Raw genomic sequence first — 27689 nt, forward strand, 5'->3', positions numbered from 1 at the left:
AATGCGAGAGACCTAGGCTCAATCCCTGGGTCAGGAAGATCCCCTGGAGGAAGGCACGGCAGCCCACTCCAGTATTCTTGCCTGGAGAATCCCTATGGACAAAGGAGCTTGGTGGGCTACAGTCCATGGGGTCACAAAGAGTCAGACACAACTGAGTGACTAAGCACAGTACAGTTCATTCCCTGTTGGACTGCAAGCTCCAAATTGAGTATCTCCTCTTACAATACACTGTCCTGTCTATAAACATCTTGTTTACACTGACCTCCAAACAGAGAACACTTGGCTTAGCCAACAAGATCAAGTTTCCTGTGAACTATCCCAGGACATTCTCAGCCTTACAAACGGAGGAAGGACTGGCCTAGTGGCCCAACCTGAAGGGTAGGTGTGGAAAACAGAGGGTCAGGTCTGATTCCTTCACTGGCTGAGTTATGTGGAAGCTGCAGTTATCCCCGCTTCCCCTCGCCAAAACACAAACACACATATCATGAATATAATCAGATAGTCTAAGCAGTCACTTTGTGTGGGAGGGTGGGGTACAGAGGGCTATTTGGAATGGTCCCTTCTAGTCTAGGAATTATTAGAGCAAACTCAAATCAAATTTTCCTCTTTGGCCTGTATTCAAAGGCAGGCTGACCTTGCCCGGGTCCTACCATTACTGGGTTATATGTGAAAGCTAGAGTGGTATGCCTCAGTTTTTCTCTGTTTAAAGTCGCTCAGTCGTGTCCGACTCTTTGTGACCCTGTGGACTGTAGCCCACCAGGCTCCTCCATCCATGGGATTCTCCAGGCAAGCATACTGGAGTGGGATGCCATTTCCTTCTCCAGGGGATCTTCCCAACTCAGGGATCGAACCCAGGTCTCCCACACTGCAGGAAGGCGCTTTAACCTCTGCGCCACCAGGGAAGCCCCGTTTTTCTCTACTTCTCTCCTTTTCCAGAGCCCAGGTGAAACCATGACCCCATGTGCACCTGTATCACTTAACAACAACAACGTTACTTCTGGACGGGGATCTGCCTTCACAAGACATCCTCTGTGATGATGGCCAGTCACGTGTCCACTCTACCTCCCAGACCAGAGTCTTAAAGATAAATCACATGGGCAGGTCTGCACAGATGTGCTGAACCACCAATTTTTTTTTTTTCCCAAATAGAACCATGGAGATGTTTGAGTGAGTTTCTAGTTTAAAGTACTTAATCTTAGATATGGAAGCTGATTCTCAGAAAGATGACAACCAGTAACTGGTCCACGGTCACAAGCCGAGACAAAACCATCACTGAAACCAGGCCTCCTCTGGATTCTGTCCTGGCCTCCTCTGTCAGGAATCCTCCTCACAAAACAGAGCTGTCAGGTCATGAGTCACCACTGCAAATGCACAGATTGGTTTGCCATCACAGAGATAATTTCCCTAACCAGTTTTGCTTACCTGTAGAATGGGAACGGTAAACTGCCACCAGGGAAATGTCGATTTAAGAACAGGAAAAAATACTAAATATGTCTTAAACTATGGATCCAAATTTCTTTTGGGGGCAAGAACTTTTTACAAGTTCTTTATTATTTTTTATTTTATTTTTGGCTGTGCCCCATGGTGTGTGGGATCTTAGTTCACCAATCAGGGACTGAATCCATGCCCCCTGCATTTGGAAGCACAGTCTGAACCACTGGACCACCAGGAACCAGTTCTTCTTTATGGCCTCCACACTGTTACAAGAACTCCAAAAGCTCCCCAGAAAGTGAAATACTAAAAGAGAAATGGTATCTAATACTAGAACTGGAGATGATTCAAATTCCACATTGACTATTTTTGTTCAAATCACTTTAAAAAAAAAAAAAAGAAAGAAATCTCTTTTAACTTTGAAGTTCTCTATATTTTCACTGCCTATGCTTCTTGTATCCCCAAAGCACCCTATATCAATTCCAGGGACACCACATTCACTTACTGCTCTGAGGAATGTTTCCATCACCCACCATTTCTGCTCAGATTTGGCAAGTCCTCTGGTAGAAATCCCAGGGATGGGGGAGCCTGGTGGGCGGCCATCTATGGAGTCACACAGAGTCGGACATGACTGAAGCGACTTAGCAGCAGCAGCGACTTAGCAGCAGCAGCTGGGAGAAAGGTGGAAACTGCCACCTCAGTCAGAGTGCACAAAATGGAATCTGATGAGTGGTCAGCCTTGCTGACATAACTTCATAATCAGTCCATAATCTCTGCAGGAAAACATTAAGAGGAAAAGCCCTCTCTGAACAATCACTCCCATCATGAGAGAAATTCAGGGTACCATCAGTATGGCCTGTTTGAGGTTTAGGGTGTGGGTAATCCAATGGGAAAGGGGAAAGATCCCACACCCCTGCAGGTCTCTAGAACACACATCAAAACAGACGGACTGGTGGAGTTGTCTAGCCTAAGGGTTGCTGAATAGCCCTGCCAGTGGGCTGCGGTTTCCACTAGCCAGGGGAGTGTCTCCTGCGCTTGAGTAGGGGACTGGAGGGTTTCTGGTGCCTATGAGTATATTGTCGATGCCCCTCACCTTCCAGGCAGCGGCTGGGTCCCAGCAAGGAGCTAAGACAAACATCTGAAACAGTACTTATTCATCGAAGGGAGGAAGCAGAGTGTGCAAATGTAACGCTTTGCACGCAAAGTAGCAAACCTCCTACCTCCAAGGAGCGCCTAGCCAGCAACTCCTAGTGCCTACCGAAGCCTCTCCCCTACCCTCCTTTACCCGCTCCCTCCCCACCCTCAACCGCCTCCCCAGGAAATGGGGCCGAATTCGTGCCGGCTTTCACTTTCTCTCTCATCTGGTGAAACCTGGGTCCATTTGCCTGGTGCAGACACGCCAATCGGCCCCCCGGGTCCCTTGGCAAGGGTGCGAGGGTGGAGGAATGAGGGAAGGTAGAAGGCGGCGGCGATGGGTCTGGATTCGGACACGGTCTGCGGGCATCCGAGACAGTTTCCCACCCGTGGGCTCGGATCTGCCGCGAATGCGCCGCTGGAGCGGACAAAACGCGGCGCGAGGACGGGACTCTCTGGAGCCAAGGGGCGAGCCTAGGGCCCGAAGTCCCGGACCCTGGAGTAGCCGGAGCTCGGGATCCAAGGAGGCAACACAAGGGACACCAGGGTGGGTGAGCAGCCTCACTCCAGCGCCGAAAGGAACGAAGACCCATGCGGCCAGCCCCGGGCGCCCAGCCCTTCCCGGAATCCCACCCAATTCGGTAAACACGAAGATCCCGAAAATTCCGAAAGCGAAACTGCAATCAGGTCTCCAGAAGTTTGGAAACGGCCTCCCAGACTCCCGGCGTCCGAACACTACGGACGCAATCAAGGATGAGCGCCCCGGTGAGTGCTCATCGCTCCGCAAGGTCGCCCTCCGCTGCTCCCGTGCACCTCCCGGATTTTTCACGCGCAACAGTCCCCAGTCCAGGTTCCTGGACGGGGGTCGGCGGTGCTCCTACCTCGTCTCCATTCCGCCCTCCGCCCGCTCCTCCCCACAAGAAGGGAAACTTGGGCCCTGCGAGAATCCTGGGGAACGTTCTTTGTAATCGGTTGTACGTTGGCTTCCACCGCACAGCTCGGTGCAAAATCGCAGGTTTCGGGGCGTTGGAGTGGATTGTGCGCTTGTCAGCAGCGACGTCAGGAGGACGAGGGGAGGGGTTCCCGGCTGAAATTGCAGTTTACAAGCACTGGGCCATTTTAGGCTGGTTTCCCCTTGAACGAAACCCACGAGGAAGCAGTCGCCGAGGGGACGCCCGGGACCGGAGCGCCGGGGACGCGCCGCGCCGCGCGCTCAGCTCGGGGGTCGCGGGTGCAAAATGCCTCTGGGCCTGAGGGTCAGCTTCATTGCCCAGTAGGAGGAGAAATCTGCCGCGGGGTCCCCAATTTGGGGAATGCTTGCCCCCAGGCCCTACTCTGGGGACGCCGCAGGGGGCAGACTGTCCGATGGCGCGGCGACCGTCCAAGTAGGACAGTTGACCCTCTCGATCCTTCCTTGAAGCCCCTGCGAATGCCCAGAGCCCACGTCACAGTGGTAACTGCAGACCTGGCCAACGCTTTTTAATCCTGAGACTTAAAATCTTCCTGGCGCACTAGGCAGACGCGCCATCAGGTTCTTGGGCCCAGGTAAAGTCCCCCAAATCTGCCCTAACCTGACCCCGGAGACGGCGAGCGGCTGCCGTGTGGCCCCCATCCCCCGGGTCCACCATGCAGGCTACGCTGCGCGACCATCGCTCCGCGGCGGCATCCTGGCCACTGGCGACCCCTGTCGGGGACCCCTTCCAGCTAAGGAAACTCCGTTTGCTCGCTCACCCGCGGGCTTCACTTAAACTCAGACTCTGCCCTCAAACTCAGACCCTCTGAGGACTCCGAAGTCGGCCTCTCCCCGGCACCTCGCCGCCCTCTTCAACCCCAAGGCGACATCCCCGCTCGAACGCCTGGAAGGCTAGCCGATCCAACAACAGCGAGGAGCACTTTCTTCCGCGAACGCTCTCCCCATCCCCCACCTTCCCTAGAGCACAACTCCAAAAGCAACTCCGCCGCTCCACCCCACGCTCTGCAGCCAGGGCCGTGCGCCCCCGCCCTTCCGCCAACGTACTTTCACACACACCCCCACTCCACCCCACCCACCACGCCCCGGACGCCGCCGCCCCCCACTCCCACTTTCTACCCCGCCGCGGCGCAAACTACACGGTGCCCTCCACCAAGTACAGCGCGCCCCCTGCGCGCACACACACACACACACAACCCCACCGGCGTCTGCAGCCTGATTGCCCCCGAAACCCTGGATACTGAGTCTTTTAAGTAAGCGGCACACCGCTGCACCTACCCGGCTTTACCCACACAGGATGCTGCGTATAGAGACAGAAAGAGAACTGGTCTCCTAGAAAGCTGAAATAAATCATTCCCTCTGCCCTCATGCATTTTGCACCACGTGTCAGCAGTTTGTCACGTCAAATCAGGGCAGGGTCTGGTTCGGAGACGCACACACGAATCTGGGGCGCATCTCTTGGACACTCCCACCCAACTGCACACACAGGTATGCCCACTGATTCAAAGGCAAGCAGAACAGTCCCGCTCCGATGCCCCGGTCCGGGCCAGCGGTACCCCTTTCCCCTCTAGCAATGGACTGGACACACGCAGATTCTAACCACGGAAAAAACTAGGGCAGCTCATTCCTTCTCTTTTTTCCCCTTTAATTCGCTAAAGCAGCTACTAGAGTAGCCAAAGAGAGCTGAAACTAAGAGATGGCAACTCCGGTTGGGTTTTTTCCCACCTCAAAATCTTTATTTTCAGTTTTTAAAAGCCACCTTAGCCCGCCATATTGAAACTGGCAAGGCTTCTAAATACTCCTCCGCCGCGGCTTCCAAGAAAACACCAGAACGGAGCGGGCTCTGGGCGCGCGTCTGGCCACCGCAAATCAACCACTTCCCTCGGCTAAGGCTCCCCTTCTCTGGCTAATCGTCTCCCGCCGCTCCAGATTAAAAATCCACAAATATATCTAGCAGTTCCTACAGCAGTTTTTTGGTTGTTGTTTTTTTTTGCGGATTTTGCTAACACACACATTTTTTTAAAATAATGAACTCCAAAGCCAGATCAGATTAGTAATTGTGAAAGGAGGTTATATGAGAGTAGACAACAGGAAAGCCCCAAGGGACAGGATGTGACTTTAACGCTAAAGAAAAAAGAAAGAAAAAAAGAACAAAAAGATCATCCATGCCGGAGCACGCTCCGAAACTACTACTGACAATTTCATTTCAGCTACACAAGCAAATGTTTCTAAGGGGGGGGGGGGGGCGATTCCAAATATGTCCACGATATTTAATCCCTTTGATGGCTGGTCTCCAGTCCTCACCCCACCATCTCCCCCAACCACCACCACCCCGCCACCCCGAACACACACACACCATCTAAAAAAAAAAAAGGGAAGAAAGAGACCCCAACGCGGGGTAGCAAGGGCGGCTGCGTCGCCAAAATGAGCGCACAAATGAGGAAGGTGGGCGGCGGGAGGGGACACTGTGCACCCGGAGGAGTACGCTTTCCAACTACGGACAGACTCCCGAGAGGCCGGGCTTTGCGAAGCCGAGGGACCTGGAGGAAGGGGACGGGGGGGGAGCAAAAATGACAACCCGGAGCACAGCGCGGAGTTTGGGGCTCTGCTCCAGAGCTGTCGCCTTCTCCTCCAGCCCTGCCCTTTCGCTTCTCTCCCACTGCACCCCCTCCTTCGGCCCCCCCACCCCGAGCCCAATCCAGCTTCCCTTTTTCTCCGAGCTGGAAAAAGAGAAGCTGACCGGCGCACTCAACCTGCGGGCCGGAGGTCCCCTCGCGGGGAGGGCTGGGCGCGGGGACAGCGGCCGGCGCGGGGTCCTACCTGGTGAAGTTCGTCCTCCCCGTGGCGTGGACAGAGGCCGGGGCGCCGCCGAGGCGGGGGACGCCGGCCTCACCCGCTCGCTGCGCCTCGCTCGCTCCCCGCCCGCCGCCTCCCTTGCGCGCCCGCTCCGCGGCTCGGACTCCCACTACAGCCTCATTCCAATATGGCATCCTCTCTGTGCGCATGCCCGGCACTCTTTTTTAAGATTATTATTTTGTGTGTGTGCGCAGCGAACTCCTTCAACGACCTTTTCCAGGCGCTTGCGGCACGTCTTAAGCCAATTAGCCGGCGGGACGTTGCACCCCTTCCCCTACCCACGCTGGGACGCCCCCGCTCCTGGGCACATCGCCACCCCCCATACACACACACTCACACTCACACTCACACACACACACACTCCACGTTCCCACTGCCCCCTCCTCGTCCCACTCCCCTCGCTTTTTTCCTTTAGCTCCCTCCATGCACGATCTGCAGAAAGTTCCCATCACAGGCGCTTTCGCAAACCCATCTGCAGGGAAATCTGGGCAAACTCCGCAACTCACTGGACACTTTCGGTTCAGTCGGTTTACAATCCCCTCGTGGACTAAATGCAAAAACTTGCGCTTTATCCGCGGAAGGCTGGTAGCCAGCGGAAAGAAATTTAATCCGCTCCGAGACCCGGGACCCGCCCACTGCGCCCCACCCGGCTCTTAAATTGTGCCTTTTCTATGGAGATTCAAATATTTTCTGAGGCCTTAGGGGTGGAGGGAGGGGGCCGGAGAAAGGTTTTGCCTGGGAAACGTGCCCAGAGGAGTCGGAAGTTCAATCAGGGCTGTTTGGACCAGCTTTGCCGCTAAGATCGGCAAGACGCAGGTAACGAGGGTAGCCACGGCGTCTCCGGATGTCCAGGTCTGGGGGACAGCGAAGGGCACCTGACCTAGCTGGCTCTTGGAGGGCGGGAAAAGAATCCTGCCCGAGAAAAACGTGGCCCTCGGCGACCGAGGGAGTGAACAAGAGGCATAGCAGACCTGCGCGGGGCAGGGTTTCCGTGCGGCGTGTGCGGGTTCGCGGGCACTTTGCCTGGGGCGTGGGGGCGGGGGGCGGACGACAAAGAGGATCTCTCTGGCCGGAGCCGTGGCTGGGCAGAGACTGAAAGGAATGTCCCAATGCGGAAATGCTGGCGACCCCCGAGTGGGTCAGACCGAGAACATTCCGAAGGTGGGCTTTGCTGTACTGAGGAGCGAGGAGATCTTGCTGGAGGCTAGAATTTATTTCCAAGGGAAATGGAGAACCAGCACTTTTGACAGGGTTTTTGCTCTCTTACCACAAGGGGTAAATCCCCACCCCCCACCCCCAGAGTCTCCCAATTCTGTGTCCATCTCCTTCCTACGGACTTTCTCTCCGTGTCCCTCCCCTGGCCCAGGGGTCGGGAGGCTCTCTCACCCCGGACACTGCTGCGCGTTCCCAGCTCCGACCGCCCTCCCACGCCCGGTCACCCCGGCTAGTCCTCGAGGACCCCTGTGCTCAGGCACGTGAGGTCCCCGAAGGATAAGTGGATGCTCCCAAGGGCGAGGGACAGGGCAGGGACCAGGGATGCAGAGCGGAAGTCAAGAGTTTGAGCGCGCGCGGGACTGGCAGGGGTCTTGCCCGCTGGGTCCTCTCCCCGACGGCGGTGTAGAAGAGCCACTGGAGGGATGTGCCCGGAAACTGCTCCGGCCAAGCCCTGCGGTCGCGAGTGCCCCTGCACCGAAATGGTGGGTGGAGCTCGGAGATCCTGCGGGACTTCCGCGGCCGTGAGAGCCCTCGCGCTTGCAGCCTGGGCAAGTGGTGTCTCCTCACGTCTTGGTGAGCGCTCTACGAGAGCTCTTGGAGGGAGCCTTCGTCTTGTCACGCCTTCTGAGTGCCCCTGAGGCTCAAAAAAGGAAGGGCAAGCGACTCACAGGTCATACTCCAGCCAGAGTCTCCTTCCCAGACCAGCTTCCCGGTCCCCACCTCTTTGGGACATCCGACCTCTTTCACCTGAAGGTCACCGAAAGCGGAGCATCTCCAACCACACCCGGCCGCCTGCACCCCAAAACCGCCTCCCTCGGTGCCCCGAGATGGCTCTTAAATGAGACCGTGGATGCACAGAGGTTCCGAGGAATCCCGAAGTAGGACTCCAGACGGCCTCCTTGGCTTTACTCCGGGGTCTCGACTGCTTGAGCCTTCAACACACAGTTTGGCTCAGAAGGGGTGGGGTAGGGGGAAGGTCCTGTCCCAAGTGGACTTAAGCTAGGGGAGATCCACCGTTCCCTCGCTGGGATCACCTGCTCCCGCGCCGCGGAAGCGCAGAACATCCGCCGCAGAGAGGTCTGAGGCCGGCTCCCCTTCTCCAGCCTGTCCGGCTCCCCCCGCCCCGTGCTGCGCCCTCCACGGTGACCGCGGCAGCGCCCCTTCCTCGAGGGTCTCAAACCTAGCGGTGGGGCCTGGGCCGGGGAGGGGGCAGAGGATTGCTGCTCTCGCCTGGCCCCCCAGCACTTCCGGGCGACTCCAGTTTACAAAGAGGATGCACTTTTCCTCTCCAAGAGCAGAGGCGACGTGAGCTGCAGCAGCCATTGCGCCGGCTCTGGGTTTGTTTACCAGTTTTAAGTCATTATTATGCACGGAACGTTATTTCATCAAAATAAAAAACAATTGCCAAAAAAAAAAAAAACCACCTAATCCCCAACTCGATGAACTGTCTCTACATTATCCTACAGTTCCTCCGAAGTAATGGAGTCCTTTTATATTTTTGGAACTCACACTCTTGCATAACTTTGTCAGTGGGTCTGGAGAGCAGTGTGGAGGAGTTTGATTTTTTGTACTCACCGCGATTAAGACATAAAATCATAAACCCACATTGTGTATACAATGGTCGTCACATTGTTACCTCCAAGAATCTTCTCAACGTTGTCCAGGGTAAAATTTCTCCAACTTTGGCTTTCATATTGTTTTTCCCACGTGACTTCTTGAACATTCCTTGGCTTTCTATTCTGTATCCTGCCTCCATTCTCCTCTGTCCAAGGACACCTATGAGACAAAAGAAATTGGTTCCAAGATTCCCTGCCGTTATTAAAGGGTCCCTTCATCCCATTCCAATACCTTCCCACTTTCATTTTTATTTCATAAGCAAGATACTTAAGGGATGTGAGTATCCAGGGGTAGAATCCACCCTAAATCTATTAAAGATAAAGTGGGAGTGGGACCAGCAGAGTCAGCCAAAGATAAAGCCTAGGACTGTTTCAAAGTAAAGAAGACATAATATTAATACATTCCAAGTCAGGAAATTCAACCAAGTAAATCTTATGATAAACACCATGAGGTCTCTCTATAAATTGTTAACATTTTCTAAAAATCTTGGCAAAAATAAGTTTTTGCTCACACCAGCTGATTATAACTTATTTCATGTCTAAACAATGGTTAAACCATGAATTATATCACTTTCAAAATGCACTTACACATCTAAGTTATGCCTTTTAAGGGACTTTGACATTCTTTCCTACAAATGAGGCTACAATATATAAAATATTAAAATTATATTTGCTAATTGGAAAATAGGATTAAAAACAACAGTTGAAAAGTTTCTCATATTGGGCATTTCTAAGTATGACTTCACAAAAAAATATTTCAGATGAGTCAAAAATTATATGCATATTATTTATCTTATTTATTCTAAAGGCATATGGTTACTTAAACCTTGTCTCACTAATCTTCACACCAAGAAAAATATTGGTCAGTTGGCTCATAGTTACTCCATGTTGACATCATTGTATAAGGAAATGCCCTAAAGAAAATGAACTATTTTGCTTCCTTAACAAAGAGAATCTCTGAGATATTAGACAAATTAGCTTAACATAAAAGTATAAGGGTGGAAAAGTGTCCCCCAAAAGCCTCTCAAAATAAATATTTGTGATTCATGTTGAGGTTTGATAGAAAACAACAAAATTCTGTAAAGCAATTATACTTTAATTAAAAAATAAAATAAACATTTGAAGAATGTATGCAATCTTCTTTTTACCGGAGGCTTGAGATCTAAACACGTCTCTTGGCTGGGGTGAGACTGTGTTCTTCTATCACATCTCTTAAGGTCACTGAGAGTTAAATCTGAAGACACTTCCTCCCTTATTTTTCACCCTTTACCTCCATCCCTGTTCCAGCGCCTAGCTCCTGGGATGAGAGTTAAATGGCCTTATCAGTGCTTCATCACTAGTTTTCTCTGTGACCTATGTAAAGTTCTAATGACCTCTCTGAGCCATCTTTTCTCAAGGGTAAAGGGAGGGGATTGGACTAGATATTCTGTAAGGTCCTTTCAAACTCTAAAAAGTGCTTATCCATCTACCCCACCGAAAGCCACAATTTGCCTTCTGTAATATCCTAACACCATCTCTGCAGACTAGAAATAGCCAAGGTGTAAATTCTGAGGTCACAAAGAGGAAAAAAGTAATGAACAGATCTTCAGGGGAGGGGCCTTTTTTGCCCTCCCAGCCAGCAGTAAAGTGTTGTTTGAGTCATATTTCTGCCTTGTTTAGATCATTATTTTGTCTTTACAATTACTGTATGGGTTCCCCGCCCCCCCCCCCCGAAGTGTCTGGGCTGAGAGTCAAGTCTAGGTGATGGAGCTCATTGTTTAAGTGGGGAAGTGAGCATAGTGATGAATAGGCTATTCCACAAAGATAGCATCTATCTGAGGATATCTCCACAAAGGTATCTCCTATCAGAGCACTTACTCATCCATTTCTAAAATTCCAGAAACCCACCGTTGCTTCCTGTATAATTTGAAGAAGTTTCAGACTTCCTTGACAAGAGAAAAAATAACAGCGAACACAGAGGGTGTATTAAAAAAAATTAGTGATGTCTGAACTCCCCTAGGACATTGATTTAAAGAATAGAGATGCGAAAGTGCCCGTTTTGACTGATGGCTTCTTTCTCACTGAGGAAGACAAACACCATGATGAAAGTCACATCCAACTTCTGAGGCTACTTGTATGGGCTGCCTAGTATTATGTACTCCACTTGTAAGTCTTGTTTTACATGAGGCAGAATATTCTAGATCTTGCAGCCTGGCTCCTAGTCCTTTTGAGAGGTGGGGAAGTCAGAGTCCAAGGAGGTAAAATGACAGAGATCTCACCCAGAGCTGCAGAGCAGGGCCTGACCTTTCCCTCTTCTGCTCCATTAAAGAAGGAGAAAGCCAAGGGAGGACTTATTAGCATCTATTTTACACCAGTCGCTCTTCTGGAGTCTTTACATATGTGATAGGATGTACTGTGTTCTAGTCTCTATTATGTGTAGTGTCTCTTATAAATGGCTTTTAAATACGTTTTAAACATATATTCTTTTACATACAAAACTAGACTCTGATCCACGGTCACTAGAACATTTCCATGTGTCACTTTTTCTGGCAGAGCTGGAGTTGTCTGGAATTATTTGCATTCTCTATAACTGAAGGTATTTATTGCCCCGTACACACACACACACACACACACACACACCCAAAAACCAGCACAAGTCAGGGATGTGGTTTATGGTCCTGCTCAGTTTCGCCTCTGCAAGTTAACTAGCCTTAGTGAGATTGAATCAGACACTGTGCAGAAGTGTAAAATGTCCCCTTGGACTCATAACATAGCATAGACTAAACAAATTAAAGTGGGCAACAAAAATCCCACATCAAAAAGTAGGTTTCGTGTAAAAGCAAGTGGACAGATTTTATTCTGTGTATCTACTACTTTAATAAAGTCCCAACTCTTCTAAATAGAAAAGAAATACCAGTGTTTGGACGCTGGACAATGCAGCTTTATTGTAACCTCAACCCCATCTGCTCAACTAGTGAAACTGAAAATTTCACTGTGTAAGTTGCTTTAGTGGACCTCACTATAGAAAATAATTATCCTGGTCAAAGAAATAATAGGCAATAGACCCATAAAGACTTGATGTGCAGTGCCATCTACTGGAAACAAATATTGACTTGCTTTCGGATTTTTTTTAATATAGTTTTTTGTTGCTTTTTAATGGAGAATTGTGATTTCTGGGGTAAAGGAAGATATCTGGGGTAAAGAAAGATTTCCTGGTGGCTTAGCCGGTAAAGAGTCTGCCTGCCAAAACAGTAAACCCGGGTTCGATCCCTGGGTCAGGAAGATGCCCTGAAGAAGGGATTGGCAACCCACTCCAGTATTCTTGCCTGGAGAATTCCAAGGACAAAGGAGCCTGTCGGGCTACGGTCCACAAGGTCGCAACAGTCCATAGGGCCCCAAAGAGTGGAATATGACTGAACAACTAACACTCACACATATTTGATTAGAGATAACCGGTTGGACAAGTTGTTATCTATAATCAAACGAATCTGCTTTTAAGTAAACTGAGATATATTCATATGAAACCATTCAGCTTTTGAATAACATAAAGAGTCCTTAACATGTTTCTTTGGAAAGTAAGACCTCTTCCATTTTAAAAAAAAAGAGTCATTACAACTAACTTCTTAGTAGAGTGCTATAATTTCTTTCTTATCCCTGTAAAGATTAATTTTTACACTTGTAAGTGCCTCTGGAATAAAGTTGATGACTTCTTAGAGGTTTTCCTTTTAATTTTATACCCTGTGGAGAAGGCAATGGCACCTCACTCCAGTACTCTTGCCTGGAAAATCCCATGGACAGAGGAGCCTGGTAGGCTGCAGTCTATGGGGTCATGAAGAGTTGGACTGAGCGACTTCACTTTCTCTTTTCACTTTCATGCATTGGAGAAGGAAATGGCAACCCACTCCGTGTTCTTGCCTGGAGAATCCCAGGGACGGGGGAGCCTGGTGAGCTGCCATCTATGGGGTCGCACAGAGTCGGACATGACTGAAGCGACTTAGCAGCAGCAGCAGCAGCAGCAGCAGCAGCAGCATAGGGGAGGGACATGAGGGTTTTTCAGGGTTTTCCAAGCTAGTTTCTCAAGGAGGTAAATGTATTAAAAATTAGACATAGGAGATAATTAGCTCCCATAAACCAAAAATTAACCTCAAATATTTATTGATCATTGCTTATATTTGAGTTAAGAGGCAAAATGGTTTTTGCTGAAAATGGGGTCGCACTAGATATTACTCTAAGCTAACGGGCATCTTGTTGCCAAACTCAGCAGAGGCCTTCAGAAGGCTCCCTGGTGGGACTTCCCCTGCGGTCTAGTGGTTAAGACTCTGAACTTTCGCTGCGGGGACGTGAGTTCAATACCCTTGGTCGTGGAATTAAGATCCTGCAAGCTGTGCAGTGGGGACAAAAAGAAAGAAAGAAAATATGCTTGATTAAGAAAAAAGAGAGGCAGTATGTTAGATTGGAAAGAACTTGGACTAGAAGCCAAAAGGAGTAGTAGTTAAATACCAGCTCTGCCATGATTGGTTTCCCTTTCGGTCTCTGTCTCTCTCTCCTTCCTCCCACTCTACGGGTATCTATGTAAAAATGGATTAAATTTCTCTTTCAGGGGAATGGACTGGTACATAGGAGAAGCTTAAGAGATACTACCTGCTCCAGGTCCATCTCCTCCTATCTTCCACTTGCTCAAAGTACACATTGTTCATAAACTTCTAGTACAGTCTTGCAATATTTCAAAATTTGTGTTTAATAACTGCAGGTTGGATGACTGCGTCAAATCATATCCCAAATCTGTTTTTTGCTTACCACATTCTTGCATCCTACGTCATCATTTCAGTCTCTTCTTCATTGACCGTCTTCTATTATCTTTATCTTTACCCCACTTTTCAGTGGCTTCCTCTCCTGAAAACACAAAACATTCCATCACAAGAAGGGGGCTAGCAAATGATTCATATATTGTTGTTGTTCAGTCGTTGTCTGACCTTTTGCAACCCCATGGACTGCAGCACAACAGGCTTTCCTTTTCCTTCACTGTCTTCTGGAGTTTGCTCAAACTCATGTCCATTGATTCAGTGATACCATCCAACCACCTCATCCTCTGTTGCCCCATTCTCCTCCTGCCCTCAGTCTTTCCCAGCATCAAGGTCTTTTCCAATGAGTCAGCTCTTCATATCAGGTGTCCAAAGGAATGGAGCTTCAGCTTCAGCATCAGTCCTTCCAATGAATATTCAGGGTTGAGGCTGTAAGTTAGATTCTTATTGGAGACAAAGTCTTCATAGATAGCAAGGCTGCACAACCCTGTGAAACTTTTCCCATCTCTAAAGGACTTAACGAATTTTAATGCCCAGTTTGAAAAGCAGACAACACCAATATCCTGCTTCTAGACAAATTGTTTTAAATTTCACATGTAATGGGACATAGAATAATACTTCAGACCAAAATGGGGGGGGGGAAGTATAAGGAATGAAGAGACTTGCATTCAACTCCCAATGGTGTTCCCTAGTAGGTTCTTCATAAGTCAATGGATTTCTCTGAGCCTCAGATGTACCAACTGTGAAATGGGCATAATAGCGTCTTCAGTTAGTTCAGTGGCTCAGTCGTGTCCAGCTCTTTGCGACCCCACGGACTACATCACGCCAGGCTTCCCTGTCCATCACCAACTCCTGGAGCCTACTCAAACTCATGTCCATCACATTGGTGATGCCATCCAACCATCTCTCATCGTCTGTCATCCCCTCCTCCTCCCACCTTCAATCTTTCCCAGCATCAGGGTCTTTTCCAATGAGTCAGTTCTTCATATCAGATGGCCAGAGTATTGGAGTTTCAGCTTCAGCATCAATCCTTCCAATGAACATTCAGGGCTGATTTCCTTTAGGATTGATAGGTTGGATGTCCTTGCAGTCCAAAGGACTCGAAAGAGTCTTCTCCAATACTGAAGTTCAAAAGCATCAGTTCTTCGGTGCTCAGCTTTCTTTATAGTAAACTCTCACATCCATACATGACTACTGGAAAACCATAGGTTTGACTAGATGAACCTTTGTTGGCAAAGTAATGTCTCTGCTTTTTAATATGCAGTCTAGGTTGGTCGTAGCTTTCCTTCCAAGGAGTAAGCGTCTTTTAATTTCATGGCTACAGTTACCGTCTGCAGTGATTTTGGAGCCCCCCAAAATAAAGTCTGTCACTGTTTTCATTGCTTCCCCATCTATTTTCCATGAAGTAATGAGACTGGATGCTGTGACCTTAGTTTTCTGATTGTTGAGTTTTAAGCCAGCTTTTTCACTTTCATCTAGACGCTCTTTAGTTCTTCTTGGCTTTCTGCCATAAGGGTGATGTCCTCTGGGTATCTGAGATTATTGATATTTCTCCTGGCAATCTTGATTCCAGCTTGTGCTTCATCCAGTCCAGCATTTCTCATGATGTATTCTCCATATAAGTTAAATAAGCAGGGTGACAATATACAGCCTTGATGTACTCCTTTCCCAATTTGGAACCAGTCTGTGGTTCCATGTCCAGTTCTAACTGTTGCTTCTTAACCTGCATACAGATTTCTTAGAAAGCAGGTCAGGTGGTCTAGTATTCCCATCTCTTGAAGAATTTTCTGCAGTTTGTTGTGATCCACACAGTCAAAAGCTTTGGCATAGTCAATAAAGCAAAAGTAGATGTTTTTCTGGAACTCTTTTTTGCTTTCTCGATGATCCAGTGGATGTTGGCACTTTGATCTCTGGTTCCTCTGCCTTTTCTAAATCCAACTTGAACATCTGGAAGTTCTCGGTACATGTACTGTTGAAGCCTGGCTTGGAGAATTTTGAGCATTACTTTGCTAGCTTGTGAAATGAGTGTAATTGTGCGGTAGTTTGAACAATCTTTGGCATTACCTTTTTGTGGGATTGGAATGAAAACTGACCTTTTCCAGTCCTGTGGCCACTGCTGAGTTTTCCAGATTTATTGGCATACTGAGTGCAGTACTTTCACAGCATCATCCTTTAGGATTTGAAATAGCTCAACTGGAATTCCATCACCTCCACTAGCTTTTTTTTTCTATTGAAGGATAATTGCTTTACAGAATTTTGTTGTTTTCTGTCAAACCGCGACATGAATCAGCCATCAGTTCAGTTTAGTTCAGTCGCTCAGTTGTGTCCAACTCTTTCCGACCCCATGGACTGCAGCACACCAGGCCTCCCCGTCCATCACCAACTCCCGGAGTTTACCCAAACTCATGTCCATTGAGTCGATGATGCCATCCAACCATCTCATCTTCTGTCATCCCCTTCTCCTCCCGCCTTCAATCTTTCCCAGCATCAAGATCTTTTCCAATGAGTCAGTTCTTCACATCAGGTGGCCAAAGTATTGGAGTTTCCGCTTCAACATCAGTCCTTCCAATGAACACTCAGGACTGATCTCCTTTAGGATGGACTGGTTGGATCTCTCTGCAGTCCAAGGAATTCTCAAAAGTCTTCTACAACACCACAGTTCAAAAGCATCAGTTCTTCAGCACTCAGCTTTCTTTATAGTCCAACTCTCCTATCTATACATGACCACTGGAAAAACCATAGCCTTGACTAGACAGACCTTTGTTGGCAAAGCAATGTCTCTGCTCTTTAATATGCTGTCTAGGGTGCTCATAACTTTCCTTCCAAGGAGTAAGCATCTTTTAATTTCATGGCTGCAGTCACCATCTGCAGTGATTTTGGAGCCCCCCAAAAATAAAATCTCTCACTGTTTCCACTGTTTCCCCACCTATTTGCCATGAAGTGATGGGACCAGATGCCATGATCTTAGTTTTCTGAATGTTGAGCTTTAAACCAACTTTTTCACTCTCCTCTTTCACTTTCATCAAGAGGCTTTTTAGTTCCTCTTCACTTTCTGCCATAAGGGTGGTGTCATCTGCATGTCTGAGATTATCAATATTTCTCCCGGCAATCTTGATTCCAGTCTGTGCTTCATCCAGCCCAGCGTTTCTCATGATGCACTCTGCATATATGTTAAATAAGCAGGGTGACAATATACAGCCTTGATGTACTCCTTTTCCTATTTGGAACCAGTCTGTTGTTCCATGTCCAGTTCTAACTGTTGCTTCCTGACCTGCATACAGATTTCTCAGGAGGCAGATCAGGTGGTCTGGTATTCCCATCTCTTTCAGAATTTTTTACAGTTCGTTGTGATCCACACAGTCAAAGTCTTTGGCATAGTCAATAAAGCAGAAATAGATTTTTTCTGGAATTCTGTTGCTTTTTCGATGATCCAGAGGATGTTGGCAATTTGATCTCTGGTTCCCCCGTCTTTTCTTAATCGAGCTTGAACATCAAACCTCAACACGAATTAGCCATAGGTATACATATATCCCCTCCCTTTTGAACCTCCCTCCCATCTCCTTCCCCATCCCACCCCTTCTAGGTTGATACAGAGCCCCTGTTTGAGTTTCCTGAGCCATACAGTAAATTCCCATTGGCTATCTATTTTACATATGGTAATGTAAGTTTCCATGTTACTCTTTCCATACATCTCACCCTCTCCTCCCCTCTCTCCATGTCCGTAAGTCTATTCTCTACGTCTCTTTCTCCACTGGTGCCCTGTAAATAAATTCTTCAGAACCATTTTTCTATGTTCTGTATATGTGCATCAGAATACAATATTTATCTTTCTCTTTCTGTCCACTGGCTTTGTTCGTGGTGCTGCTTCCTAAGGCCCACTTGGCTTTGCATTCCAGGATGTCTGGCTCTAGGCGAGTGATCACACCATCATGGTTATCTGGGTCATGAAGATCTTTTTTGTGCGTAGTTTTCTGTGTATTCTTGCCACCTCTTCTTAATAGTGTCTTACCTCACAGGATTGAGAGAATTTAAGGCAATGTAATACTGAGCGATTGAACTGAACTGAACTGAACATACTCAGTGATATAGAACTTTGACTTAGGTGCAAAGAAATAAAAACACACTTCCTTTCATCCTCCTTTTCTGTTTAATAATAAACCAACTTTCTAAAGTCCAGCTCAAATCATGAGTCAAAGAAATCAGAAAAAGCTGTGTTGTAAGGCAGTGCTATAATCCAAGTCATTGTAAGTTATTGTCTGTTATATTCCAGGTATTGTGATACATGCTATTTGCTTTCGTATTTGTACTAGCTTCAAACTACTTTGGACTCTTAGAAGGAACAGTTCTACAGAATGGAACATATGGCTCTTATTTCTTAAGAGTCTTTTGTTGGTGTGCCTTCAGCTGCTAAAAAGAGCAAAAGAAAGAAAGAGAATATGTGAAACCAGGAGTTCTTTGAGACAGAAATACCTCCATCTTCCTTCTCTTGACTCAAAGTATCATAAATCACATTGTAAAAGCCAATATTTTCTAGTTACAATTTTAGTAGTGAAAAAATACTTGTCTGAAGATCTCGACCTGAATCTGACGTTTACCGTGGTTATTTGTCCACAGAAAAGGTTCAGTGCATATGTTTGTGGGATTTGGTCAGGGCTTTGGCCTTGACCTGAATGTAAACCATGGAGGGAGGCACCTCCCTTTCCCCTTCTGGAAAAGGAGTGTGATGTTATCATGCACATGCCTTGGGAAAGATTATATGAAAGTCATTACAGTTTTGTCACCTTTTTAGCTTCTTGGAAGAAAAGGGATGATCAAGATTCTGCTTTTTTGCAAGCAAAGATTGTTTGCATAGCTTCGGAGAGGTCCATTGTTTGCACCATTGGGTTTATTTACTTTCGGTTTTGTTGTCCTGGAACAAGAGGAGATATCCTGCTGCGGAGAGGCCCCAGGAACATGCCGCTGATGCTTTTAATAAGAAAATTATTTTTATAAACTGAATTTTAGTGACAAAAGAATGTGGGATGCTGAGCCCTGCCGTGTGGTCTGTTTACTCTTAAAAAGCTGCTGCTGCTGCTAAGTCGCTTCAGTCGTGTCCGACTCTGTGCGACCCCATAGACGTCAGCCCACCAGGCTCCCCCGTCCCTGGGATCCTCCAAGCAAGAACACTGGAGTGGGTTGCCATTTCCTTCTCCAATGCACGGAAGTGAAAAGTGAAAAGCTAAGGATACATTACTCTCAAGCTGGGGAACCTGAGAGGTGTAAAGACCTTAAAATCTTTCTCATCATCCACGCTGCTGTGGCACTTTTGCCAGCTTCAAAGGATAATGCAAATGTGAACCATTATGAATATTGGTCTTATTCTATTGAGTGTCAGTGTGGGCTCTTTTGAGAGTACTTGCTGGCATACTGGCAACTTCATCTCGACACAACCCTGATTTTTTTTTAAAACCATGGTTTTAAAAAGTAAGCTGAGGGAAATTCCCAGTGGTGGGGACTCTGCTGTCACTGCCAAGGACCTGGGTTCAATCCCTGGTCAGGGAACTAAGGGCCCGCAGGCTGTGCAGCAGGGCCAGAAACCCACACCACAGTGAAAAGTGAATGACCTCGACAGACATCTTAGCAAGAGGGATAGTTTGAGAGAAGGGAGCCTTGCTCTGCACAAAAAACACAAAAAGTCTGCTTTCGTTTTCCCTAGAGAGGGCAATGAGAGGTAAACTTTCCATGGTCCATGTTTTTATGGTGGCTTTTTTAACATTCGCCTGGCACTCAATGTCATGGCCTCAGGCCACGAATTTTAATGGTAAAAAGGTACTATGCAGTCTTGGATTCGAATGAGGCGGGGGAGGGGACTGGTGAACTTTATTGATCATCACCGGAAAAGTACACATATTCATTTGCAGATGCCATTATGAAAAACGGTAGAGCCTGAGACCACCAGCTTGTGGGGACCGCCAAGGAGTAAACAGAGAGCACCAATACTGCAATGGCTGCACACCTCTCCTGTCTTCCTTCTTGCAAAAGTGTGAGTATATTGCAGTTGGGGGTCGGCAGTATGACAGTTAACGTCGTGTGTCTTCTTGGCTGGGCCACAGTGCCCAGATATTCGACGAAACATTATTCTGGATGTTTTTGTGAAGGTGTTTTTTGGATCGGATGAACATATGATGGTGGATTTGGAGTAATGCACGTTATCCTCATTATGTGAATAGGCCTCCTCTGATCAGTTGGCAGCCTTAACAGAGCAAAGGCTGCCACCACCACCCCCAACCAAGAATGGGGGAAATTCTGCAAGGGACAGCCTTAGACTGGCCCTGATACATCTCAGCATCAATGACACCGGCCCAGAGACATTGCCACAACTGGCTGATCCTTAGCCAGGTACTGACTTATACTCTTCTGGGGCCATGTAGGATAGGAACCCCTGGGTATGGTGTATGGCCCATTTGATTCCAGTTTTCTCTTTTTATATATAAGTATAGTGAGTCTTAGACATTCTTTTTTTTTAAAATGTATTTATTTGGCTGCATCAGGTGTTAAGTTGCAGCACATGGGCTCTAGTTCCCTGACCAAGCCTCAAACCTGGGCCCCCTGCATTAAGAGCTTGGCGTCTCAGCCACTGGACCACCAGGGAAGCCCCCTGATTCCAGTTTGCTGCTCTGATGTTTTTTCAGTCTTTTATCATAGCACATTATTATTAATCCCTAAAGATATACGTAGAGTACATCATGAGAAATGCTGGGCTTGATGAAGCACAAGATTCAAGATTGCCAGGAGAAATAACAATAACCTCAGATATGAAGACGACACCACCCTTATGGCAGAAAGCGAAGAAGAACTAAACAGCTTCTTGTTGAAAGTGAGAGAGTAAAAAAGTTGACTTAAAACTCAACATTCAGAAAACCAAGATCATGGCATCTGGTCCCATCACTTCATGGCAAATAGATGGGGAAACAATGGAAACAGTGACAGACTTTGTTTTGGGGGACTCCAAAATTCCTATAGATGGTGACTGCAGCCATGAAATTAAAAGACTCTTGCTCCTTGGAAGAAAAGCTACGACCAACCTAGATAGCATATTGAAAAGCAGAGTCATTACTCTGCCAACAAAGGTCCATCTAGTCAAAGCTATGGTTTTTCCAGTAGTCATGTATGGATGTGAGAGCTGGACAGTAAAGAAGGCTGAGCACAGAAGAATTGATGCTTTTTGAACTGTGGTGTTGGAGAAGACTCTTGAGAGTCCCTTGGACTGCAAGGAGATCCAGGCTGTCAATCCTAAAGGAAATCAGCCCTGAATGTTCATTGGAAGGACTGATGCTGAGGATGAAACTCCAATACTTTGGCCACCTAACGTGAAGAACTGACTCATTGGAAAAGACCCTGATGTTGGGAAAGATTGAAGGCGGGAAGGGAAGGGGATGACAGAGGATGAGATCGTTGGGTGGCATCACCGATATGATGGACGTGAGTTTGAGCAGGCTCTGGGAGTTGGTGATGGACAGGGAGGCTTGGCGTGCTGCAGTCCATGGGGTTGCAAAGAGTCGGACACAACTGAGCCATTGAACTGAACTGAACTGAAAGATAGATGGATTTTTAAAAACCCATCATTATAGTTGTAAACTGCCGGTGACAGTGGTGACAACTGAAGTTGAGTCTCCATTTCTGGTACTTTCTTATTTTATCTAGTAGGCTTCAGTTTTGTTTTAGAGAACATACAGCAGTCTCACCGCCACTAGGTGTGCAGCATGCTTCAGGCTGCCTTTAATAAATAAATGAATGCATATGGTCTGAAACAAGATTTGAGCAGCAGCACTGACAAATGCTTCCGTGGGACTCACAATGTGCCAAGTATCGTTCTAAGCACTTAACAGGTATTAACTCACTTCATCTTCTTAACAATCCTAGGAAAACTTTAGCCTATTTTACAGATAAGGAAAACAAGGGATAGAAAGAATAAATAACTCACCCAAGATGGTCCCATAGGCTCTGGGGAGGTGTCGCTTCTGTTCGTAAGCCAGTACTCTTCACCTAAGCCTCATAAAGTATTTTATTGCAGACAAATAGAAATAAACTGGTGCTTCAATAAGGCACTTAAGGTTGTGGTTTGTTGTTATGCCTAAAATAAATATCTTCACACCACGATGGAGCTGGGAGCCCTGAATCTCTGTCACTTGCTCTAGCTAGACCACGCTCCCTCACATATAAGAGTAAGAGATGCCTCTTTTACAGGCAACAGATCACAGTCCGAGAAACTGAAAGGAAAGGTGATGAATGTGCGCCATTTAAAGAGGTGGTCACTGAGTTTTCAAAGAACATTGAAAGGAATCAAACAGAAAGTGATTGGAGAGCGAGGGCCTCGTATCAGTGCTAGGCTCCGTGGCCTTAAACTCAGGGGAGCTGAATTTAGTCTTTCGCAAACTTGTGATTTTTCTTAAAACTTGATCACATCCAGTATTTGATGGAAAATGAAAAAAGACACTGTAAATAATCAACAGTAAAACCTAAGCTGGACCTTTTATTTCAGAATTCTGAGAGTGATCAAGTTACTGAGCGTCCTAAACTCAGTAGACAACTCAAGCAACCTGATGATGAGAACAGGAATCCTTGGGTTATCTAATAAAAAACAAAGATGAAAGAAGATGTGTAAATCACCATCTTTACTCAAAACACGTCCCTGGACCAGCATCCCTGGCATCACTTTGTAGCTGTAGATGTTCAAGATCCCAACCCAGAAACGTCCTGAATTCAAATCTGCATTTTATCAAGACTCCAAGGTGGTTCAAATGCACCCATAAAGCCTGAGGTACACTGATTTAGTTTAATTCCATTTTTTGACAGATGAAAACAGTGAATGCAACGAAGGAGCCAAGCTCACATGGCTCATGTTTAACATAAACAAGATTAAAATGCAAATGGAAAAATATGAAGGCACTTATGGGGGCTTCCCTGGTGGTCCAGTGGCTTAGACTCCTTGCTCCCAGTGCAGGGGACCCGAGTTCGATCCCACACGCTGCAACTAAGGTCAAAGATCTGGCAGAGCTAAATAAATAAATAAATGCTTAAAAAAATAAATAAAGGGACTTGGAAAAAAATGTTTTACTCATTGAGTTCTAAACTGACCACTCTATATACTAATTTTTCTCTGGTTATAAATGGGAATTAGGGGTGATGTTGAAATAGGAAGTAACCTCAACTCTTCCATAACCAGTTGAACTCAATAATCAATATATTGCTGGCTATCCTCATCTGTACAAATGGAATAAAATGTCTTGGGTTAAATATATTTCCTTAGTGAGGGCAGTTTTCCTAACATCAATTTTTTCTTTCCCTCAGTCTTCAGGTGCAACTATAAAAAATAAAATAAAAAATTTTAGACTGTCTTTTCCATGATATGATAATTACTGTCATATTTTAAATGTAACCACCTTCTAAAAATATAAATGTGAAATGCAATGTCTTAGCTGTACTCTATGATTATCCATCATTTCCATTACCCAATTGATTTCCCAAGCAGTATCAAATCAGCTAGGTATTTATTAGAATTTCGTTCTCTTTTTTCCTTTTGGAAGAAAGAACCATTTGTGTTTTCATCCACGGGAGAGACAAAGCAATTATAGGTTATTTAAACATGGTTGGTCCCAATTCTAACTTCTTGGGAGGGGTTCATTATTAATTAGAATTTAGAAGCAGACTGAAAACTGAAGTAGCTCCCTGCACGCTTAGACATAAGTAATTAGGTACAACAGTTCATCTGAAAAACGTGGCACTTGTTAGTTTTTCACAAAGCTGAACAGAAGAACAATGGTCGACATCTGTCTTTGTTCAGGCTCTTAAAACAAAAATACCACAAATTGGGCAGCTTAAGCATGCATTTCTGGACAATGATTTCTGGAGCCTCCAAGTCCAAGATGAGGGTCTGATGAGGGCCAAAGTTGTGTCTTGTCAATGACAGCCACTGTCTCTGAGTCCTCACTCCGCCCAGAGTGAGCTCGAGCTAAACCCAGTGAAACTCCACCCTCACCACCTACTCACTTCCCAAAGGCCCCACCCACTTTGGGGAGAGTTTCAACCTGTGGACTTGGGGGAGACACAAACAGTCCATTTGTAACAACACCCAGCTCTAGTGGCCTGAATTCACATCCAGACTGTGTAAGAGAGTTTGATTGGATTATTATATCACGTATTATGTTGTTACCCATCTCTTTTCTCACCACATTTCATTCTGTAGGAAAGATTCCTGTGGAATATTTTTGGCTCTTACTGTGATCCTTGGAGAAGGAAGATCCCCTGGAGAAGGAAATGGCAACCCACTCCAGTATTCTTGTCTGGAGAATCCCGTGGACAGAGGAGCCTGGCAGACTACAGTCCATGGGGTCCCAAAGACTTGGACATATCTTAGCAATTAAACAGTAGCAGCAGCAGTGAACCCAGCAATGTAGTGAGTGCTCTGTGTACGTGGTCATGCTGACTGTTCAATCCACGTTTATCTCTTAAATAACCGTGAGTTTCAAGTTTCTTAAAAAAAAAAAAAAAAAAAACAGCAAAGAACTGTTAGTTATTTTTATTTATTTTATTCATTATTATCATCATTTTTTATTTTGGCTCTGCTGAGTCTTTGTTGTGGCACGTGGGCTTAGTAGACCTGAGGCGTGTGGGATCTTCTGGACCAGGGAGGGAACCCTTGTTCCCTGCACTGGAAGGCAGATTCTTAACCACTGGACCACCAGGGAAGTCAGAGTTTCAAGCTTCTGAAAATGATGATCCTTTTCTGGGATTTATTCCAAAGAAACATTTTTCCCTCCATCAAATAACTTATTATTTGGAAATTCCTGATGGTCTCTGGATTTTAGAAAAGGATCAGCACTACTGGAAAAAAATTCAAGACCAGAGACACTTCCAGGAACCCATGGTCCCGTCAATCTGCCATCTCCTAGTGGTTTACCACGCACGTCTTTTTGCAGAGGATGGTGCATGTCATGTAGGAAATTATCATCAGAGCTGGAATCATCCTGGAGCCAAACTCTCAAGTTTTTCTTCAGAAAGACTCTTTGGGCATCTGTTGTTTGTCCCTGACAAAATAAAGCATTGTTTTTCCCAATACTTTGCAAATGTTGGATGCTGTCTGCACAAAATGGACTGTATATTGAAAAAAAGAGTCAAGCAGGTTTTTGAGGGAGAGTTATCGAGTACAAAGTGATGAGACAGAAGTTCTATTTAAACTGAAGTTATGGAGACAACCATAGGACTTCCCTGGCAGCTCAGATGGTAGAGAATCCACCTGCAGTACAGGAGACCCGGGTTTGATTCCTGGGTTGGAAAGATGCCCTGGAGAAGAGAATGATACTCACTCCAGTATTCTTGCCTGGAGAATTCCATGGAAATAGGACGTGGTGGGCTACAATCCACGGGGTCACAAAGAGTCAGACAGAACTGAGTGACTGAACACTTTCACCTTCACTTTACAGAGACAACTGTACATGGAATCAGTTCAGTGCAGTCACTCAGTTGTGTCCGACTCTTTGCGACACCATGAATCGCAGCACGCCAGGCCTCCCTGTCCATCACAAACTCCTGGAGTTCACTCAGACTCACGTCCATCGAGTCGGTGATGCCATTCAGCCATCTCATCCTCTGTCCTCCCCTTCTCCTCCTGCCCCCAATCCCTCCCAGCATCAGAGTCTTTTCCAATGAGTCAACTCTTCACATGAGGTGGCCAAAGTATTGGAGCTTCAGCTTTAGCATCATTCCTTCCAAAGAACACCCAGGGCTGATCTCCTCTAGGATGGACTGGTTGGATCTCCTTGCAGTCCAAGGGACTCTCAAGAGTCTTCTCCAACACCACAGTTCAAAAGCATCAATTCTTCAGCACTCAGCTTTCTTCACAGTCCAACTCTCACATCCATACATGACCACAGGAAAAACCATAGCCTTGGCTAGACGGACCTTTGTTGGCAAAGTAATGTCTCTGCTTTTCAATATGCTATGTAGGTTGGTCATAACTTTTCTCCCAAGGAGTAAGCGTCTTTTAATTTCATGTCTGCAGTCACCATCTGCAGTGATTTTGGAGCCCAAAGAAATCAAGTCTGACACTGTTTCCACTGTTTCCCCATCTATTTCCCATAAAGTGGTGGGACCAGATGCCATGATCTTCGTTTTCTGAATGTTGAGCTTTAAGCCAACTTTTTCACTCTCCTCTTTGACTTTCATCAAGACGCTTTTTAGTTCCTCTTCACTTTCTGCCATAAGGGTGGTGTCATCTGCATATCTGAGGTTATTGATATTTCTCCCGACAATCTTGATTCCAGCTTGTGCTTCTTCCAGCCCAGCATTTCTCATGATGTACTCTGCATATAAGTTAAATAAGCAGGGTGACAATATACAGCCTTGACATATTCCTTTTCCTATTTGGAACCAGTCTGTTGTTCCATGTCCAGTTCTAACTGTTGCTTCCTGACCTGCATATAGGTGTCTCAAGAGGCAGGTCAGGTGGTCTGGTATTCACATCTCTTAAAGAATTTTCCATAGTTCATTGTGATCTACGCAGTCAAAGGCTTTGGCATAGTCAATAAAGCAGAAATAGATGTTTTTCTGGAACTCTTTTGCTTTTTCCATGATCCAGTGGATGTTGGCAATTTGATCCCTGATTCCTCTGTCTTTTCTAAAACCAGCTTGAATCTGGAAGTTCAAGTTCATGAACTGCTGAAGCCTGGCTTAGAGAATTTTGAGCATTACTTTACTAGCGTGTAAGATGAGTGCAATTGTGCGGTCGTTTGAGCATTCTTTGGCATTGCCTTTCTTTGGGATTGGAATGAAAACCGACCTTTTCCAGTCCTGTGGCCACTGCTGAGTTTTCCAAATTTGCTGGCATATTGAGTGCAGCACTTTCACAGCATCATCTTTCAGGATTTGAAATAGCTCAACTGGAATTTCATCACCTCTACTAGCTTTGTTCGTAGTGATGCTTTCTAAGGCCCACTTGACTTCACATTCCAGGATGTCTGGCTCTAGGTGAGTGATCACACCATCATAATTATCTTGGTCATTAAGCTCTTTTTTGTACAGTTCTGTGTATTCTTGCCACCTCTTCTTAATATCTTCTGCTTCTGTTAGGTCCATACCATTTCTGTCCTTTATCGAGCCCATCTTTGTGTGAAATGTTCCCTTGGTATCTCTAATTTTCTTGACGAGATCTCTAGTCTTTCCCATTCTGTTGTTTTCCTCTATTTCTTTGCATCGATCACAGAGGAAATCTTTCTTATCTCTTCCTCTCTTATCCCTTGAAACTCAAGGCAGGGAGACCATGGACAAAAGAGTGATGGGAAGAGAAATTCAACCTACAGCCCTCCATTATCCTGCTTTTCAGGTCTATAAGCAAGGATGGAAAGGCTTTTCTGAGTCAATAATGAGCATCAGTCATGGTATGTCAGCACAAGGGAAAACTGAGTCATCGATAGATTTGTCGGGATTACTAGAAGCCTTACATTTAGGCTATAATTTGACCACTCTCATTTTATTCAGCCTTCTGGATGATATTTGATTTAGTGTTTGTACAATGTGAGTCTTAGCAGTCTTGCCAATGACATGGTGCTTAATTCCCTGAAGGCTTCATCAGACTCCTTCTTAATATATCTTTCATCACTGTATTATAGTCTGCCTGATGATAGATGTCTTTCTGAAGATAATTATATC

The 27689-nt window shown here is 46.3% G+C and overlaps 1 protein-coding gene and 1 long non-coding RNA gene across 7 annotated transcripts in view; both read right to left on the minus strand.

Annotated features, from left to right (window-relative positions):
* The window catches only part of SFMBT2 (Scm like with four mbt domains 2), a 178145-nt gene extending 171062 nt beyond the window's left edge, over window positions 1-7083 (minus strand). For 3 of the 6 annotated variants that reach the window (XM_086334812.1, XM_086334807.1, XM_086334814.1), the window contains exon 1: window positions 6356-6540. The gene's annotated coding sequence lies outside the window, so the exon portion shown is untranslated. Of the gene's footprint in view, window positions 1-3446; window positions 3581-6355; window positions 6541-6897 lie in introns of those variants that run through there. The other 3 variants (XM_086334810.1, XM_086334811.1, XM_086334809.1) reach the window with 3 other exon arrangements.
* A 2129-nt stretch (window positions 7084-9212) lies between these two features.
* Window positions 9213-27689, minus strand: part of LOC147361171 (uncharacterized) — a 31428-nt gene continuing 12951 nt past the window's right edge. Inside the window, exon 4 of the long non-coding RNA XR_015139858.1 lies at window positions 9213-9382. This is a non-coding gene — a long non-coding RNA (uncharacterized LOC147361171). The remainder of the gene's footprint in view (window positions 9383-27689) is intronic.

The sequence above is a fragment of the Bos grunniens genome, chromosome 13 (genome assembly GCF_055505025.1).
Source record: "Bos grunniens cultivar Pamir isolate PY7600 chromosome 13, Bosgru_T2T1.0, whole genome shotgun sequence".
NCBI lineage: Eukaryota > Metazoa > Chordata > Mammalia > Artiodactyla > Bovidae > Bos > Bos grunniens.